The 17431-nt window shown below is 50.0% G+C and overlaps 2 long non-coding RNA genes across 2 annotated transcripts; both read left to right on the forward strand.

The window, feature by feature from the left end:
- Positions 1–4481: 4481 nt before the first annotated feature.
- On the forward strand, positions 4482–6350 carry LOC147008212 (uncharacterized). The gene is made up of 2 exons (XR_015053628.1): positions 4482–5720; positions 5816–6350. It is a non-coding gene; the product is annotated as an uncharacterized LOC147008212 (long non-coding RNA).
- A 2376-nt stretch (positions 6351–8726) lies between these two features.
- On the forward strand, positions 8727–15433 carry LOC147008213 (uncharacterized). The gene is made up of 2 exons (XR_015053612.1): positions 8727–14812; positions 14908–15433. It is a non-coding gene; the product is annotated as an uncharacterized LOC147008213 (long non-coding RNA).
- Positions 15434–17431: the final 1998 nt, after the last annotated feature.

Consider the following 17431-nt stretch of genomic DNA (forward strand, 5'->3'; position numbering starts at 1 on the left):
ATTCTCTGGAGGCTTGCCGTGACGTCACAGGACAGTGCTGCGGATGGCTCCGCCCCGTGATCACGATTGGCGGAAGGCGACGGCGGTGGGCCAATAAAACGGCTCGATTGGAAGTGACAAGGACGGGAGGATAAAAGGCTCTGTTCGGGGTCGAAAAGGAGAGGAAGAAGATCGGTACTGAAACACTGTTTTTGGCGTGGAGGTTGTTGTGCTGGGAGCATGCTTGTTGTTGCGCTGATTCGGCCCTGGTTTCTTCGTGTCTTGTAGCCTTGCTGAGCTTCGTGCCTCACCTTGGTTGGCTCTGGGGTTCTGCTGGCTCGGAGTACGGGTTCGAACGGCGGGCGGACCTGCCTCCCGCTCCTGCTCGCGGTTTGGTGCCGGAGCTGGTTCCCTGGCGGCTGTGAGCGGACTTGGGCCAAGACCAGGAGGTTGACAGCACCACGGTTTCTCCTGCCCCCCCCCCCGACGAGAGCAAGGCCAGCTCGTCCAACGATAATCCAAGGACTGTTGCATCCACACCACGGTCCAGCCTGACCACCAGGAATAGCTGCGTTTTGTGTGTGTGTGTGTGTGTGTGTGTGTGTGTGTGTGTGTGTGTGTGTGTGTGTGTGTGTGTGTGTGTGTGTGTGTGTGTGTGTGTGTGTGTACCTGGCGCCTTCGAGGGTTTGAGATTTGTCTTTTCATTGGAATTGTCTGTGTTTTCCCCCACGCCCGATCCCACACCATCCCGTCGAATCGCCCTGGATCCCTCTTCTTGCTGAGTCTTGTTATTTTTGGTTAGAGGAATAAACGTTATCAACTCAGTGAAAAGCGACTCGTGCCACCTTCCTCGTCCCGTTTGCGGTAGAGCGATTAGAACCGCCATCTTTGGGTTATAAATAAATAATCCGCCTCCATCGTTTCGGCTCATTCGACGTTGGCGGGACTGTTCAAGTCCCGTGGACGTCACAATATATATATATATATATATATATATATATATATATATATATATATATATATATATATATATATATATATATATATATATATATATATATGTCGTCCTGAGGTGTCGTCTGAGGTGTATATATATGCTGAGGTGTCGTCCACCAGACGGCGGTCTCCTTGGGTTAACCTGAGGCGGTCCCTTCGGGTGGGTGCCTGGAATGTCCTATCCCTAAGAGAGGATGATCACCTGTCTCTGTTATCATCTGAGCTCAAGCGTTTGGACATCGGGATTGCAGCTCTCTCTGAGGTTCGGAGACCGGATTGCGGCGAGATAATGGTGGGTGGTTACACCTACTATTGGTCTGGTCGCTCTGATGGTTACCATACCCAAGGAGTTGCTGTAGCTGTGTCCAATAAGCTGACCCCAATGATAATTGAGGTAACACCGGTCAACGAGCGTATTATGAGATTAAGGATTCGTCACTCCTTAGGTGTCATTTCCCTGGTCTCTATTTATGCTCCGACTGAGGCGAGTGATCTTACCGTGAAGGACACATTCTACGCCACACTCGAGTCTGTGGTTGATCAGTGCCCCAGACGAGATACACTTCTAGTCTTGGGGGATTTCAATGCATCGACTGGAACTGATAGGGATGGTTATGAGGTGTGTGTTGGTCCCCATGGGTCAGGAACTATGAACCAGAATAGCACTAAGTTCCTTGACTTTGCAAGAAGTCATGGACTTAGGGTGGCTGGTTCATGGTTTCAGCGCCCGCAAGCTCATCGCTGGACTTGGTATTCCAACGCTGGCGGTGTGGCAAAGGAGATTGACCATGTCCTCATTGACGGTCGTTGGAGGATGATCCAGAACTGCAGGGTCTACCGGAGTGCTCAGTTCCTCAATACTGACCACAGGCTTGTTGTAGCAACTCTAAAGCTGCACCTTAAATCCTGGAGAATGGTACCATCCCAGCCTAGGCTGGATGTTGCCAAGCTCAGGGATGAGAGAGTAGCTGAGGAGTTTGCGAACAGGCTGAGTGGACACTTGGGGGTCTGGGTGCTTTGGGGGTCCTGAAGAGTTGTGGAGCACCTTCAAGACCACCGTCCTTGATGTTGCCGGTGGATGCCTTGGAGTTCACCGCAGGGCAAAGAAGAATTTTGTCTCTCAAGGGACACTGGATACCATTGACCAGAGTCGCAGGGCCAGGCTGAATGGCAGAGCTGAGCTGTTCAGGGAGCTGAGGCGTAAAACTGTACGTGCACTGAGGGTGGACAAGGAGGCCTATGTGCGAGGAATCTGTGAGGGGGTAGAGCATCACCTGTGGACAGGTGATTCTCGTCCCGCGTACAGGGGAATTCGCGCATTACGTTCATCCAAGCCCATCCCTCGGAGCACTGCAGTTCGAGCAGAGAGTGGTAGGCTCTTGACAGAGGAGTCTGAAGTGAAGGCCCGCTGGGCCGGTTACTTTGAGTGGTTGTACCAGGCTGATCCCCCAGCTATCGAGTTGGACGTCAAGGGTGTTACAATCCCTGTTGCTGACCCTCGAATCAACTGTGGTCCACCATCGCTTGTGGAAACACGGGCTGCGGTGAACCAGTTGAAACGGGGCAAAGCTCCAGGGATCTGTGGCATCCATGCCGAACTTCTCAAGGCTGGTGGAAATGCTGCACTCGCGTCGTTGCATGCAGTTTTGTGCTCTGCCTGGAACACAGGCATCATCCCAACTGACTGGAAGAGGGGCCTTGTTGTCCCTCTCTGGAAAGGGAAGGGTGATCGCCAAGACTGCAACAACTACCGAGGGGTGACGCTGCTCTCAGTGCCGGGTAAGGTCTTTGCTCGGATAATTCTTGATAGGGTTCGCCACCATCTGCTTGAGCACCAGCGTCCAGAGCAGTCAGGCTTTACACCAAAGAGGTCAACGATTGACCGTATCCTTGCACTTCGTGTCCTCACCGAACGCAGACGAGAGTTTCGGCAGGGGCTGCTTGCAGCCTATGTTGATCTCTGTAAAGCGTTCGATTCAGTGAATCGGGATGTCCTCTGGAGGATTCTTGGTCTTCGTGGGGTGCCACCAAAACTGATCGATCTGATGTCTGAACTCTACTCTGGTACTGAGAGTGCTGTGAAGTGTGGTGGTACCATCTCTGACTTATTTCCAGTTGTTACTGGAGTTCGTCAGGGGTGTGTACTTGCCCCCACACTTTTCAGCACTTGTACGGACTGGATTTTTGGGAGGATGTCGGAGAGATCAAGTTGCGGTGCATCGTTTGGCAATGTCAAGATCTCGGACCTTGATTTTGCAGATGATGCAGTCATCTTTGCGGAGACTTTAGACATCCTCTTGGGGGCCCTCGAGGTGCTGAATGAGGAGTCGGAGCCGTTGGGATTACGGATTTCTTGGGTCAAAACAAAGATCCAGGCTTTCGGTGACATCTTGGATGCTGCTGTCCTGTCTGTGTCTGTTTGTGGTGAGGATGTTGAGGTCGTGGATAGATTCACTTACCTTGGCAGTGATATTCATGTCTCCGCAGGTTGTGAGCCGGAGGTCAATAGACGTCTGGGTCGGGCCTGGGGAGTCATGGATTCACTGGATCATGGGGTGTGGCGCTGCCGGTACCTGTGCGGGAGGACGAAAGTCCGAGTCTTCAGGTCCTTGGTACTTCCAGTCTTGCTCTATGGGTGCGAGACTTGGACTTTGACCAAGGATCTGAGACGGAGACTTAATTCCTTTGGTACCAGGTCTCTTCGGAGAATCCTTGGCTATCGCTGGTCGGATTTTGTGTCCAACGAGCGGTTGCTGAGAGAGACTCGGATGAGATTTGTTACCTGCATAGTCCGTGAGCGTCAGCTGCGGCTGTATGGACATGTGGCTCGTTTTCCTGACGCTGATCCTGCTCACCAGATTCTCTCAGCGAGGGAGTCTCATGAGTGGAGGAGGCCAGTGGGCCGACCACGTGCCTCATGGTTGCAGCAGGTTGACCATCATCTCAAGGAGATGGGGATGGGCCTGGCATCTGCCTGGGGGATGGCCAGACGGAGGCCCCTGGAGTACCGGCAGAAAGTGGACGCAGCGACGCGCTGTTCTGGCACATGCTCCCATACCTGACCCTGATATATATATATGATATAATCATTTAATATTGTTGTTTGAATATTGTTTTAAAATGCTGTTCGTATTTTAAAATAATTGTCGTCATGTATGATTGTTTTTTTCAGTTTGTGAATTGATGGTAGCGAACCGAAGTTGCACACCCAGTCAGGGTCCACACTTTTTCAAAAAGTTTTCAAAAAGATTTCCAAAAGTAATTTTTCCCCATTTTTTGCGTGTGTTCAAATTGTTTCGTTTGGTTTTTTCAAATTGTTTGGTTGTCTTTGTTTTGTAAATAGCTTGGATAAATAATTTTTTTCAATCCAAATGTGTCCTGCAACAGCTGTGACTTTTACCTCATTAGCTATGCAGCACGAATCACCTCGGAACCTGATTGGTGCAGCTGTGACTTTTTCGTCATGCGCTCATGCGAGTTTCCGGGGTCGTTCGCGCATGCGCGGAACGAACGAGTTTCTTTGGTCGTTCGCGCATGCGCGGAACGAACGAGTGTCATGGGTCGTTCGCGCATGCGCGGAACGAACGAGTCTCATGGGTCGTTCGCGCATGCGCGGAACCAACGAGTTTCATGGGTCGTTCGCGCATGCGCTCAGTGCGAATCAATGCAGCTCGAATCACCTCGGAACCTGATTGGTGGAGCTGTCACTTTTACCTCATTAGCTATGCAGCTCGAATCACCTCGGAACCTGATTGGTGGAGCTGTCACTTTTACCTCATTAGCTATGCAGCTCGAATCACCTCGGAACCTGATTGGTGGAGCTGTCACTTTTACCTCATGCGCTCATGCGAGTTTCGGGGGTCGTTCGCGCATGCGCGGAGCGAACGAGTCTCATGGGTCGTTCGCGCATGCGCGGAACGAACGAGTCTCATGGGTCGTTCGCGCATGCGCGGAACGAACGAGTTTCTGGGGTCGTTCGCGCATGCGCGGAACGAACGAGTTTCTTTGGTGTGAATTTTTTTTTGGAAATTTTTTTTTGAATTTTTTTTAATCGGGTGTGGGCGTGGTTTCACCGAGCAATGAACGTGTCCAATGGGATTCTTGAAATCGGGTGTGGGCGTGGTTTCACGGAGCATTGAACTTGTCCAATGGGGAATTTGAAATCGGGTGTGGGCGTGGTTTCACTGAGTAATGAACCTGTCAAATGGAAGATTTGAAATCTGGTGTGGGCGTGGTTTCACAGAGCAATGAACGTGTCCAATGGGATTCTTGAAATCAGGTGTGGGCGTGGTTTCACAGAGCAATGAACTTGTCCAATGGGACATTTGAAATCGGGTGTGGGCGTGGTTTCACTGAGTAATGAACGTGTCAAATGGAAGATTTGAAATCTGGTGTGGGCGTGGTTTCACAGAGCAATGAACGTGTCCAATGGGATTCTTGAAATCGGGTGTGGGCGTGGTTTCACTGAGTAATGAACGTGTCCATTTCTTCAAGGGGGAAATGATAATTGTCACGTAATTAGATAGGGATACGGGATAGGGTAAGTGTGTCTTTGTAAACCCCTTTTCGTATTCTCTGGAGGCTTGCCGTGACGTCACAGGACAGTGCTGCGGATGGCTCCGCCCCGTGATCACGATTGGCGGAAGGCGACGGCGGTGGGCCAATAAAACGGCTCGATTGGAAGTGACAAGGACGGGAGGATAAAAAGGCTCTGTTCGGGGTCGAAAAGGAGAGGAAGAAGATCGGTACTGAAACACTGTTTTTTTGGCGTGGAGGTTGTTGTGCTGGGAGAATGCTTGTTGTTGCGCTGATTCGGCCCTGGTTTCTTCGTGTCTTGTAGCCTTGCTGAGCCTCGTGCCTCACCTTGGTTGGCTCTGGGGTTCTGCTGGCTCGGAGTACGGGTTCGAACGGCGGGCGGACCTGCCTCCCGCTCCTGCTCGCGGTTTGGTGCCGGAGCTGGTTCCCTGGCGGCTGTGAGCGGACTTGGGCCAAGACCAGGAGGTTGACAGCACCACGGTTTCTCCTGCCCCCCCCCCCGACGAGAGCAAGGCCAGCTCGTCCAACGATAATCCAAGGACTGTTGCATCCACACCACGGTCCAGCCTGACCACCAGGAATAGCTGCGTTTTGTGTGTGTGTGTGTGTGTGTGTGTGTGTGTGTGTGTGTGTGTGTGTGTGTGTGTGTGTGTGTGTGTGTGTGTGTGTGTGTGTACCTGGCGCCTTCGAGGGTTTGAGATTTGTCTTTTCATTGGAATTGTCTGTGTTTTCCCCCACGCCCGATCCCACACCATCCCGTCGAATCGCCCTGGATCCCTCTTCTTGCTGAGTCTTGTTATTTTTGGTTAGAGGAATAAACGTTATCAACTCAGTGAAAAGCGACTCGTGCCACCTTCCTCGTCCCGTTTGCGGTAGAGCGATTAGAACCGCCATCTTTGGGTTATAAATAAATAATCCGCCTCCATCGTTTCGGCTCATTCGATGTTGGCGGGACTGTTCAAGTCCCGTGGACGTCACAATATATATATTGTTGCGGTTTTCGCGCCCGCCGGCGTGCGAACGGCCACGTAACTCGAATCGCGGCACGTCGCCCACCGGATGGACAATCCAGTCGTGACCCTCTCGGACTAACGCCGGGAACCAGTCACGGGTGGACCTTTCGGTCTCACCGCGATCGAGCCAATCAGCCCCCGCGTGGGATAGGGTTGCTCGCCGAATTCGACCTACCTAAGTACCCACGCGGAGGGTAGACCGGGCGATCGCACCTCGCCGCAGGTCGACTTCGGACACGGGCCACTTAAGCGACCCGTTCCATACTATCAGAATAACCGAGCGGTGTTATCGTCGACCTCGACGGTTCGATTAATTATCGGGCGTATTCAGCCCACTACCAACCCTTTACGTGAAGCAAGATGGGGATTCAATGGAGGAAAAGACGAAGCGAAGCGGGAGAACAGTTCAACAATAAAGCACATTTATTCGCGACGAACGGAAAGCACACAAATACAATTCCACCAAATGCACACAAAAAAAAAGAAAACACAATTCCATTTACACAAAAAGCAAACATAAAAGTGAAAACACAGTGCAGAGCTAATACCGACTACCGAGCACACGGCAACACTTATACAATTCTACTTCACAGACGGCGCCGACAACACATACCCAAAACCAAGGAAAAGAAATACCCTCAAGAATGAGGCAGGCCTGAGGCCGAGACCGGGTCGGGCCTACCCGTCTGGTGATGAGACGCGGAGCGGCGATGGCCCCGTAACCCGCGGGCCTCGTGGACAGTGCCTGGCAGGGGGTGGGAACGGGGCCCCCTTGGTCGCACTATCTCAGCGCGGGGGGAAACAGGAGGGGGTTGCTGATGCTCGGGGTATAGAGGATCTTTATTATCCCTGGTGTGCGTCTCCACCTCGGCCAGGTCGCGCTGCCGGCCTCCCTCGGGCGTGCAGCTCCTGGCACTGACACGAGCACCCCCTCGTCCGACTCTCTTCAGCTTCTCCAGCCACTGCAGGCTTCGGGCTCCAGACTTCCACACTCGTCCCCTCCGTTCCGACTCCTTCTCGTTCTCGACTCCTCGTTCTCGTTTGCGACTCTCTCCTTCCTTGACTGACTGACGAACACCGTCCTTTTATCCCCCCGTAACTTCGCCTTTGACCCCCTCCCTTTGACCTTTCACCTCGCTCCCCATTGGCCCGAGAAAAAGTGGGCGTGAAGGCTTTTTGATCCACAAATTTGCATATATCGATCGTTCTGGAGGCGGGGCCAAATCGCCCCTCGCTCACCGATTGGACGGCAAAAAGTGGGCGTGTGTCGTTTTTGATCCGTTTTTGAAGCACAAAATCCGTGATTTTGTACACGCGGTTCGACGCGCGCTCTACACGAATCCAACACCGGTACCCACAGCGGGGCAAGAACGGTGGCGATGCTACGGTTGCGAGGTGTGACGGGAAGGTCGTGGCGGTTGTGGTGAAACGGCGTTGTGGTTGGTGGTTGATGTTGTGGTTGTGATCATGGCGGTTGGTCCAAAATAAAGATAGTAAAAGAAAAACGGCTATCCTGAAGAGTCGCAGCTCGCATAAATGACATGTATTCCCACTAGACAACGGGTTTGGGCCTAACTACACATGCACTTACCGAGATACCTCACCTAAGGGACCTGAATGGTGGTTTGCGAATTTGGTAACCACAACAATATATATATATATATATATATATATATATATATATATATATATATATATATATATATATATATATATATATATATATATGATATAATCATTTAATATTGTTGTTTGAATATTGTTTTAAAATGCTGTTCGTATTTTAAAATAATTGTCGTCATGTATGATTGTTTTTTTCAGTTTGTGAATTGATGGTAGCGAACCGAAGTTGCACACCCAGTCAGGGTCCACACTTTTTCAAAAAGTTTTCAAAAAGATTTCCAAAAGTAATTTTTTCCCCATTTTTTGCGTGTGTTCAAATTGTTTCGTTTGGTTTTTTCAAATTGTTTGGTTGTGTTTGTTTTGTAAATAGCTTGGATAAATAATTTTTTCAATCCAAATGTGTCCTGCAACAGCTGTGACTTTTACCTCATTAGCTATGCAGCACGAATCACCTCGGATCCTGATTGGTGGAGCTGTGACTTTTTTCTCATGCGCTCATGCGAGTTTCGGGGGTCGTTCGCGCATGCGCGGAACGAACGAGTCTCATGGGTCGTTCGCGCATGCGCGGAACGAACGAGTCTCATGGGTCGTTCGCGCATGCGCGGAACGAACGATTTCTGGGGTCGTTCGCGCATGCGCGGAACGAACGAGTTTCTTTGGTGTGAATTTTTTTTTGGAAATTTTTTTTTGAATTTTTTTTAATCGGGTGTGGGCGTGGTTTCACCGAGCAATGAACGTGTCCAATGGGATTCTTTAAATCGGGTGTGGGCGTGGTTTCACAGAGCAATGAATGTGTCCAATGGGATTCTTGAAATCGGGTGTGGGCGTGGTTTCACGGAGCATTGAACTTGTCCAATGGGGAATTTGAAATCGGGTGTGGGCGTGGTTTCACTGAGTAATGAACGTGTCAAATGGAAGATTTGAAATCTGGTGTGGGCGTGGTTTCACAGAGCAATGAACGTGTCCAATGGGATTCTTGAAATCAGGTGTGGGCGTGGTTTCACAGAGCAATGAACTTGTGTGTTAGCTCTCATACGAGCCTCGACCAAGGTATACAAAAAAAAAAAAAAAAAAAAAAAAAAAACTTGTCCAATGGGACATTTGAAATCGGGTGTGGGCGTGGTTTCACTGAGTAATGAACGTGTCAAATGGAAGATTTGAAATCTGGTGTGGGCGTGGTTTCACAGAGCAATGAACGTGTCCAATGGGATTCTTGAAATCAGGTGTGGGCGTGGTTTCACAGAGCAATGAACTTGTCCAATGGGACATTTGAAATTGTGTGTGGGCGTGGTTTCAAAGAGCAATGAACTTGTCCAATTGGAGATTTGAAATCTGGTGTGGGCGTGGTTTCACAGACCAATGAACGTGTCCAATGGGCTTCTTGAAATCAGGTGTGGGCGTGGTTTCACAGAGCAATGAACTTGTCCAATGGGACATATGAAATCGGGTGTGGGCATGGTTTCACTGAGTAATGAACGTGTCAAATGGAAGATTTGAAATCTGGTGTGGGCGTGGTTTCACAGAGCAATGAACGTGTCCAATGGGATTCTTGAAATCAGGTGTGGGCGTGGTTTCACAGAGCAATGAACTTGTCCAATGGGACATTTGAAATCTGGTGTGGGCGTGGTTTCACAGAGCAATGAACTTGTCCAATGGGACATTTGAAATCGGGTGTGGGCGTGCTTTCACAGAGCAATGAACGTGTCCAATGGGATTCTTGAAATCAGGTGTGGGCGTGGTTTCACAGAGCAATGAACTTGTCCAATGGGACATTTGAAATCGGGTGTGGGCGTGGTTTCACTGAGTAATGAACGTGTCAAATGGAAGATTTGAAATCTGGTGTGGGCGTGGTTTCACAGAGCAATGAACTTGTCCAATGGGACATTTGAAATCGGGTGTGGGCGTGCTTTCACAGAGCAATGAACGTGTCCAATGGGATTCTTGAAATCAGGTGTGGGCGTGGTTTCACAGAGCAATGAACTTGTCCAATGGGACATTTGAAATCGGGTGTGGGCGTGGTTTCACTGAGTAATGAACGTGTCAAATGGAAGATTTGAAATCTGGTGTGGGCGTGGTTTCACAGAGCAATGAACGTGTCCAATGGGAGTCTTGAAATCAGGTGTGGGCGTGGTTTCACAGAGCAATGAACTTGTCCAATGGGACATTTGAAATCGGGTGTGGGCGTGGTTTCACAGAGCAATGAACGTGTCCAATGGGCTTCTTGAAATCAGGTGTGGGCGTGGTTTCACAGAGCAATGAACTTGTCCAATGGGACATTTGAAATCGGGTGTGGGCGTGGTTTCACTGAGTAATGAACGTGTCAAATGGAAGATTTGAAATCTGGTGTGGGCGTGGTTTCACCGAACAATGAACGTGTCCAATGGGATTCTTTAAATCGGGTGTGGGCGTGGTTTCACAGAGCAATGAATGTGTCCAATGGGATTCTTGAAATCGGGTGTGGGCGTGGTTTCACTGAGTCATGAACGTGTCCAATGGGATTCTGGAAATCGGATTTGGGCGTGGTTTCACGGAACATTGAACTTGTCCAATGGGATTCTTGAAATCAGGTGTGGGCGTGGTTTCACAGAGCAATGAACTTGTCCAATGGGACATTTGAAATCTGGTGTGGGCGTGGTTTCACAGAGCAATGAACGTGTCCAATGGGATTCTTGAAATCAGGTGTGGGCGTGGTTTCACAGAGCAATGAACTTGTCCAATGGGACATTTGAAATCGGGTGTGGGCGTGGTTTCACTGAGTAATGAACGTGTCAAATGGAAGATTTGAAATCTGGTGTGGGCGTGGTTTCACAGAGCAATGAACTTGTCCAATGGGACATTTGAAATCGGGTGTGGGCGTGGTTTCACTGAGTAATGAACGTGTCAAATGGAAGATTTGAAATCTGGTGTGGGCGTGGTTTCACAGAGCAATGAACGTGTCCAATGGGATTCTTGAAATCTGGTGTGGGCGTGGTTTCACAGAGCAATGAACTTGTCCAATGGGACATTTGAAATCGGGTGTGGGCGTGGTTTCAAAGAGCAATGAACTTGTCCAATGGGAGATTTGAAATCTGGTGTGGGCGTGGTTTCACAGAGCAATGAACTTGTCCAATGGAATTTTTAAAATCGGGTGTGGGCGTGGTTTCACTGAGTAATGAACGTGTCAAATGGGAGATTTGAAATCTGGTGTGGGCGTGGTTTCACAGAGCAATGAACGTGTCCAATGGGATTCTTGAAATCGGGTGTGGGCGTGGTTTAACTGAGTAATGAACGTGTCCATTTCTTCAAGGGGGAAATGATAATTGTCACGTAATTAGATAGGGATACGGGATAGGGTAAGTGTGTCTGCGTAAACCCCTTTTCGTATTCTCTGGAGGCTTGCCGTGACGTCACAGGACAGTGCTGCGGATGGCTCCGCCCCGTGATCACGATTGGCGGAAGGCGACGGCGGTGGGCCAATAAAACGGCTCGATTGGAAGTGACAAGGACGGGAGGATAAAAAGGCTCTGTTCGGGGTCGAAAAGGAGAGGAAGAAGATCGGTACTGAAACACTGTTTTTTTGGCGTGGAGGTTGTTGTGCTGGGAGCATGCTTGTTGTTGCGCTGATTCGGCCCTGGTTTCTTCGTGTCTTGTAGCCTTGCTGAGCCTCGTGCCTCACCTTGGTTGGCTCTGGGGTTCTGCTGGCTCGGAGTACGGGTTCGAACGGCGGGCGGACCTGCCTCCCGCTCCTGCTCGCGGTTTGGTGCCGGAGCTGGTTCCCTGGCGGCTGTGAGCGGACTTGGGCCAAGACCAGGAGGTTGACAGCACCACGGTTTCTCCTGCCCCCCGACGAGAGCAAGGCCAGCTCGTCCAACGATAATCCAAGGACTGTTGCATCCACACCACGGTCCAGCCTGACCACCAGGAATAGCTGCGTTTTGTGTGTGTGTGTGTGTGTGTGTGTGTGTGTGTGTGTGTGTGTGTGTGTGTGTGTGTGTGTGTGTGTGTGTGTGTGTGTGTGTGTGTACCTGGCGCCTTCGAGGGTTTGAGATTTGTCTTTTCATTGGAATTGTCTGTGTTTTCCCCACGCCCGATCCCACACCATCCCGTCGAATCGCCCTGGATCCCTCTTCTTGCTGAGTCTTGTTATTTTTGGTTAGAGGAATAAACGTTATCAACTCAGTGAAAAGCGACTCGTGCCACCTTCCTCGTCCCGTTTGCGGTAGAGCGATTAGAACCGCCATCTTTGGGTTATAAATAAATAATCCGCCTCCATCGTTTCGGCTCATTCTACGTTGGCGGGACTGTTCAAGTCCCGTGGACGTCACAATATATATATATATATATATATATATATATATATATATATATATATATATATATATATATATGATATAATCATTTAATATTGTTGTTTGAATATTGTTTTAAAATGCTGTTCGTATTTTAAAATAATTGTCGTCATGTATGATTGTTTTTTTCAGTTTGTGAATTGATGGTGGCGAACCGAAGTTGCACACCCAGTCAGGGTCCACACTTTTTCAAAAAGTTTTCAAAAAGATTTCCAAAAGTAATTTTTCCCCATTTTTTGCGTGTGTTCAAATTGTTTCGTTTGGTTTTTTCAAATTGTTTGGTTGTGTTTGTTTTGTAAATAGCTTGGATAAATAATTTTTTCAATCCAAATGTGTCCTGCAACAGCTGTGACTTTTACCTCATTAGCTATGCAGCACGAATCACCTCGGAACCTGATTGGTGGAGCTGTGACTTTTTTCTCATGCGCTCATGCGAGTTTCGGGGGTCGTTCGCGCATGCGCGGAACGAACGAGTCTCATGGGTCGTTCGCGCATGCGCGGAACGAACGAGTCTCATGGGTCGTTCGCGCATGCGCGGAACGAACGAGTTTCTGGGGTCGTTCGCGCATGCGCGGAACGAACGAGTTTCTTTGGTGTGAATTTTTTTTTGGAAATTTTTTTTTGAATTTTTTTAATCGGGTGTGGGCGTGGTTTCACCGAGCAATGAACGTGTCCAATGGGATTCTTTAAATCGGGTGTGGGCGTGGTTTCACAGAGCAATGAATGTGTCCAATGGGATTCTTGAAATCGGGTGTGGGCGTGGTTTCACGGAGCATTGAACTTGTCCAATGGGGAATTTGAAATCGGGTGTGGGCGTGGTTTCACTGAGTAATGAACGTGTCAAATGGAAGATTTGAAATCTGGTGTGGGCGTGGTTTCACAGAGCAATGAACGTGTCCAATGGGATTCTTGAAATCAGGTGTGGGCGTGGTTTCACAGAGCAATGAACTTGTCCAATGGGACATTTGAAATCGGGTGTGGGCGTGGTTTCACTGAGTAATGAACGTGTCAAATGGAAGATTTGAAATCTGGTGTGGGCGTGGTTTCACAGAGCAATGAACGTGTCCAATGGGATTCTTGAAATCAGGTGTGGGCGTGGTTTCACAGAGCAATGAACTTGTCCAATGGGACATTTGAAATCGGGTGTGGGCGTGGTTTCAAAGAGCAATGAACTTGTCCGATGGGAGATTTGAAATCTGGTGTGGGCGTGGTTTCACAGACCAATGAACGTGTCCAATGGGCTTCTTGAAATCAGGTGTGGGCGTGGTTTCACAGAGCAATGAACTTGTCCAATGGGACATTTGAAATCGGGTGTGGGCGTGGTTTCACTGAGTGATGAACGTGTCAAATGGAAGATTTGAAATCTGGTGTGGGCGTGGTTTCACAGAGCAATGAACGTGTCCAATGGGATTCTTGAAATCAGGTGTGGGCGTGGTTTCACAGAGCAATGAACTTGTCCAATGGGACATTTGAAATCGGGTGTGGGCGTGGTTTCACTGAGTAATGAACGTGTCAAATGGAAGATTTGAAATCTGGTGTGGGCGTGGTTTCACAGAGCAATGAACTTGTCCAATGGGACATTTGAAATCGGGTGTGGGCGTGGTTTCACAGAGCAATGAACGTGTCCAATGGGATTCTTGAAATCAGGTGTGGGCGTGGTTTCACAGAGCAATGAACTTGTCCAATGGGACATTTGAAATTGGGTGTGGGCGTGGTTTCACTGAGTAATGAACGTGTCAAATGGAAGATTTGAAATCTGGTGTGGGCGTGGTTTCACAGAGCAATGAACTTGTCCAATGGGACATTTGAAATCGGGTGTGGGCGTGGTTTCAAAGAGCAATGAACTTGTCCAATGGGAGATTTGAAATCTGGTGTGGGCGTGGTTTCACAGAGCAATGAACTTGTCCAATGGAATTTTTAAAATCGGGTGTGGGCGTGGTTTCACTGAGTAATGAACGTGTCAAATGGGAGATTTGAAATCTGGTGTGGGCGTGGTTTCACAGAGCAATGAACGTGTCCAATGGGATTCTTGAAATCGGGTGTGGGCGTGGTTTCACTGAGTAATGAACGTGTCCATTTCTTCAAGGGGGAAATGATAATTGTCACGTAATTAGATAGGGATACGGGATAGGGTAAGTGTGTCTGCGTAAACCCCTTTTCGTATTCTCTGGAGGCTTGCCGTGACGTCACAGGACAGTGCTGCGGATGGCTCCGCCCCGTGATCACGATTGGCGGAAGGCGACGGCGGTGGGCCAATAAAACGGCTCGATTGGAAGTGACAAGGACGGGAGGATAAAAAGGCTCTGTTCGGGGTCGAAAAGGAGAGGAAGAAGATCGGTACTGAAACACTGTTTTTTTGGCATGGAGGTTGTTGTGCTGGGAGCATGATTGTTGTTGCGCTGATTCGGCCCTGGTTTCTTCGTGTCTTGTAGCCTTGCTGAGCTTCGTGCCTCACCTTGGTTGGCTCTGGGGTTCTGCTGGCTCGGAGTACGGGTTCGAACAGCGGGCGGACCTGCCTCCCGCTCCTGCTCGCGGTTTGGTGCCGGAGCTGGTTCCCTGGCGGCTGTGAGCGGACTTGGGCCAAGACCAGGAGGTTGACAGCACCACGGTTTCTCCTGCCCCCCCCCCGACGAGAGCAAGGCCAGCTCGTCCAACGATAATCCAAGGACTGTTGCATCCACACCACGGTCCAGCCTGACCACCAGGAATAGCTGCGTTTTGTGTGTGTGTGTGTGTGTGTGTGTGTGTGTGTGTGTGTGTGTGTGTGTGTGTGTGTGTGTGTGTGTGTGTGTGTACCTGGCGCCTTCGAGGGTTTGAGATTTGTCTTTTCATTGGAATTGTCTGTGTTTTCCCCCACGCCCGATCCCACACCATCCCGTCGAATCGCCCTGGATCCCTCTTCTTGCTGAGTCTTGTTATTTTTGGTTAGAGGAATAAACGTTATCAACTCAGTGAAAAGCGACTCGTGCCACCTTCCTCGTCCCGTTTGCGGTAGAGCGATTAGAACCGCCATCTTTGGGTTATAAATAAATAATCCGCCTCCATCGTTTCGGCTCATTCGACGTTGGCGGGACTGTTCAAGTCCCGTGGACGTCACAATATATATATATATATATATATATATATATATATATATATATATATATATATATATATATATATATATATATATATATATATATATATATATTGTTGCGGTATTCGCGCCCGCCGGCGTGCTGACGGCCACGTAACTCGAATCGCGGCACGTCGCCCACCGGACGGACAATCCAGTCGTGACCCTCTCGGACTAACGCCGGGAACCAGTCACGGGTGGACCTTTCGGTCTCACCGCGATCGAGCCAATCAGCCCCCGCGTGGGATAGGGTTGCTCGCCGAATTCGACCTACCTAAGTACCCACGCGGAGGGTAGACCGGGCGATCGCACCTCGCCGCAGGTCGACTTCGGACACGGGCCACTTAAGCGACCCGTTCCGTACTATCAGAATAACCGAGCGGTGTTATCGTCGACCTCGACGGTTCGATTAATTATCGGGCGTATTCAGCCCACTACCAACCCTTTACGTGAAGCAAGATGAGGATTCAATGGGAGAAAAAGACGAAGCGAAGCGGGAGAACAGTTCAATAATAAAGCACATTTATTCGCGGCACACGGGAAGCACACATATTCAATTCCACCAAAAGCACACAAAAAAAAGAAAACACAATTCCATTTACACAAAAAGCAAATATAAAAGCGAAGACAATGCAGAGCTAATACCGACTACCGAGCACACGGCAACACTTATACAATTCTACTTCACAGACGGCGCCGACAACACATACCCAAAACCAAGGAAAAGAAATACCCCCAAGGATGAGGCGGGCCTGAGGCCGAGACCGGGTCGCGCCTACCCCTCTGGTGATGAGACGCGGAGCGGCGATGGCGCCTCACTCCGCGGGCCTCGCGGACAGTGTCTGGCAAGGGGTGGGAAAGGGGCCCCCTTGGTCGCACTATCTCAGCGCGGGGGGAAACAGGAGGGGGTTGCTGATGCTCGGGGTATAGAGGATCTTTATTATCCCTGGTGTGCGTCTCCACCTCGGCCAGGTCGCGCTGCCGGCCTCCCTCGGGCGTGCAGCTCCTGGCACCGACGCGAGCACCCCCTCGTCTGCCTTCGCCGCTGCCGCCTCTCCGCCTCTGGACTCTCCACCCTGGACTCTTCTTTGGGCTCTCCTCGTTCGACTCTCTTCAGCTTCTCCAGCTACTGCAGGCTTCGGGCTCCAGACTTCCACGCCTCTGACTGACGAACACGGTCCTTTTATCCCCCCGTAGCTTCGCCTTTGACCCCCTCCCTTTGACCTTTCACCTCGCTCCCCATTGGCCCGAGAAAAAGTGGGCGTGAAGGCTTTTTGATCCACAAATTTGCATATATCGATCGTCCTGGAGGCGGGGCCAAATCGCCCCTCGCTCACCGATTGGACGGCAAAAAGTGGGCGTGTGTCGTTTTTGATCCGTTTTTGAAGCACAAAATCCGTGATTTTGTACACGCTGTTCGACGCGCGCCCTGCCCGAGTCCAACACCGGTACCCACAGCGGGGCAAGAACGGTGGCGATGCTACGGTTGCGAGGTGTGACGTGAAGGTCGTGGCGGTTGTGGTGAAGCGGCGTTGTGGTTGGTGGTTGATGTTGTGGTTGTGGTGGTAATCATGGCGGTTGGTCCAAAATAAAGATAGTAAAAGAAAAACGGCTATCCTGAAGAGTCGCAGCACGCATAAATGAAATGTATTCCCACTAGACAACGGGTTTGGGCCTAACTACACATGCACTTACCGAGATACCTCACCTAAGGGGCCTGAATGGTGGTTTGCGAATTTGGTAACCACAACACTACCCCCTTCCCTTTTTACAGACTCGTCCCGAGTCGTCAAATTTTTCGTGTGCCATCATGTGTAGTTTTCCCCTAGTACATTTTACCT

This window comes from Eptatretus burgeri, chromosome 21, assembly GCF_056783735.1.
Source record: "Eptatretus burgeri isolate ZD-2024b chromosome 21, Ebu_testis_v1, whole genome shotgun sequence".
NCBI lineage: Eukaryota > Metazoa > Chordata > Myxini > Myxiniformes > Myxinidae > Eptatretus > Eptatretus burgeri.